Below are 3,242 nucleotides of genomic sequence, written 5' to 3' on the forward strand. Positions count from 1 at the left end.
AACGAGTGCTCATGCCTCTTAACATACGCGTTCCAGAGCGCGTCGTTACTGTGTTCTCTTGGTTTGGTCCACACTACCTCCCCCAAAAACATAGTAATCAAACAACTTTCAGTAGGAGGGGTGTGTTTCACGGTATCTAAGGTAAGTAAGTGCCCAGTGCTCTCAGGGTTGGCATTTTACAGCCCATGTTTACTGCACCTTTTTGTTTCGAATGACTGTGCGTCATACGCCTGAATATTGACCAGTCCTCACGGCACACCCTGCATACAGCGCATTAAGGCGAAACACATCTTTTATTTCGTTAAAGGCTCCAGATATGAAAACGAGGATTTTCGCAAATGAGAGTGCGCTAAGGGGCACGTACTTGTATGTGTGACAGGGTCTTCACTCAGAGATATGGAAGCAAGTAGGTTTTTTTTAAATATGAAGATACGCTTTTTTTAACAACATCCGAAAAGAAAGTCTACATTGATGTAACAATTTTTCGCCCTGACGTTGAAATTTTTCGCAAAAGAATCAGTGAAACATTCTAAAACTGAAAGACAAGTCTGGGGAAATCAGCTAACGCCTGACAGCCCTTACATTTCACGACCTGTTCCAAATATCGAAACGAGGTTTTCAGCTGTTGACATTGTACTGAACGGCACGTGTTTTGTACGGATAATGCTCTGAACTTTGGTACCAACCAATACATAGAAACAAACATATTTATTTCAGTGGAACCGTGTACTTTTTATCACTGAATTGAATAGTTCGTGGAAAGACAATTCTAGTGATACAGCACTTGCTGAAGCGTTTCAAAAAAGAAACTGAGGAGGGAATTGCGGCCAGAGTCAGCTCATACAGAGCTGTCACGCCAGGCTTGTACGCAACGAGACATGCGCAAGCTGCTGAGATGAAACCTCGTTTGCTACAAGTACGACGCGGATACAGGGCTACCTATCACTTTTGTATATGAAAGTACGGTATACGCTGACTCCTGGTGCATCAGATGGGACTTAAGTAAACTGTTGCAGATATACGTACACTATGTAATCAAAAGTATCCGAACACCCCCAAACATATACTTTTCTCACAGTAGATGCATTGTGCTGCGGCCTACTTCCAGGTACTCCATATCAACGACTTCAGTGGTCATTAGACATCGTGAGAGAGCAGAATGGGGCGTTCCGCGGAACTCTGACTTCGAACGTGGTCAGGTGATTGGGTGTCACTTGTGTCATGCGTTTGTTCCCGAGGTTTCCACATTCCTAAACATCCCTAGGTCCGCTGTTTCCGATGTGATAGTGAAGTGGAAACGTGAAGGGACACGTACAGCACAAAAGCGTACAGGCCGACCTCATCTGTTGACTGACAGACCGCCGACAGTTGAAGAGTGTCGTAATGTGTGATAGGCAGACATCTATCCAGACCATCACACAGGAATTCCAAACTGCATCAGGATCCACTGCAAATACTATGACAGATAGATGGGAGGTGAGACAACTTGGATTTCATGGTCCAGCGGCTGCTCATAAACCACACATCACGCCGGTAAATGCCAAATGACGCCTCTCTCGGTCTAAGGAGCCTAAACATTGGACAATTGAACAATAGAAAAACGTTGTGTGGACTGATGTATCACAGTACACAATGTGGCGATCCGATGGCAGGGTGTGGGTCTGGTGAATTCACGGTGAACGTCATCTGCCAGCGTATGTAATGCCAACAGTAAAATTTAGAGGCGGTGGTGTTACGGTGTGGTAGTGTTTTTCATGGAAGGGGCTGGCACCCATTCTTGTTTTGCGTTCCACTACCACAGCACACGTCTACATTGATGTTTTAAGCACCTTCTTGCTTCCCACTATTGAAGAGCAATTCGGGGTGGCGATTGCATCTTTCAACACGGTCGAGCATCTATTCATAATGCACGACCTGTGGCGGAGCGATTACACGGCAACATCCCTGTAATGGACTGGCCTGCACAGAGTCTTGACCTGAATCAAACAGAACACCTTTGGAATGTTTTGGAACGCCGACTTCGTGCCAGGCCTCACCGACCAGGCATCGATACCTCTCTTCAGTGCAGCACTCCATGAAGAATGGGCTCCCATTCCTCAAGAAATCTTCCAGCATCCGATTGAACGTATGCCTGCGAGGGTGGAAGCTGTCATCAAGGCTACGGGTGGGCCAACACCATATTGAATTCCAGCATTACCGATGGAGGGCGCCATGATCTTGTAAATCATTTTCAGACAAGTGTCCGGATACTTTTCATAACTTAGTTTTTAAGAAACAACTACAGTTTCGTCACTCAGTTTCAACAAACACTAAAAGGAAAATGTGGTGGAATGAAATATGCGGAGAAGCCACAGCAGAGAGGACTAAAATTGGGTAAAATGGAAATTCTCAAAGAAAATTGAAGATTAAGATCAATTTAAACAACAAAGAAAGGAAAACAACCAAGTTAATCAGAAATACAAAACGAGCCTTTGAAATGATGAAACTTTTGGAAACACAAAAATTTTGTAAAAAATAATACTCGTGACTCTTATCAAACTTTTAAGGACAAATTAAACGGCTACCAAGCTACAAATGCTTGTTTGAACGGCAAAATTGGGTTAAGAAAAACTGAAAATTGTGAAATACTAGCTAGATAGTTTCACCAGCTTCTGAACTGCCTTGTACCAATTTATAAATTGGAATTCTCAGATATTAATGAAAATATGGAAGAAGATTTACCTCCAACTATAGAGGAAATTCAAGAAGTAATTAAGACACTCAAAAACAACAAAGCTAGTGGAGAAGATTCTATTACAGCTGAACGTTTGAAGTGGCCCTTACCAAATATAACAAAGGAGTTAAATTTACTCTTTGAAGAAATCTGGAAAACAGAAAAAATCCGAGAGAAATGGAATGTTGCCTTGATTCACTCCACAAAAAGGTAATAAACAGGATGTAAACAACTAGAGAGGAATCTTTACTGCCAGCAGCGTATAAAGTATTTTCCAAGATTTTATTAAGGTGAGTAGAAACAACACTAGACAGTCATTTAGATGAATATAAAGGTGGTTTTAGGAAAGGAAGGTCATGCTCATCACAACAAATATTTAATCTCAAGTCAATAATTTGCCACAGATTTTGTTGTTGTTGTTGTTGTTGTGGTCTTCAGCCCTGAGAATGGTTTGTTGCATCTCTTCTTGCTACCCTATTCTGTGCAAGATTCTTCGCCTCGAAGTACCTACTGCAACCTACATCCTTCT

Source organism: Schistocerca cancellata, unplaced genomic scaffold (assembly GCF_023864275.1).
Source record: "Schistocerca cancellata isolate TAMUIC-IGC-003103 unplaced genomic scaffold, iqSchCanc2.1 HiC_scaffold_430, whole genome shotgun sequence".
NCBI classification, from domain to species: domain Eukaryota; kingdom Metazoa; phylum Arthropoda; class Insecta; order Orthoptera; family Acrididae; genus Schistocerca; species Schistocerca cancellata.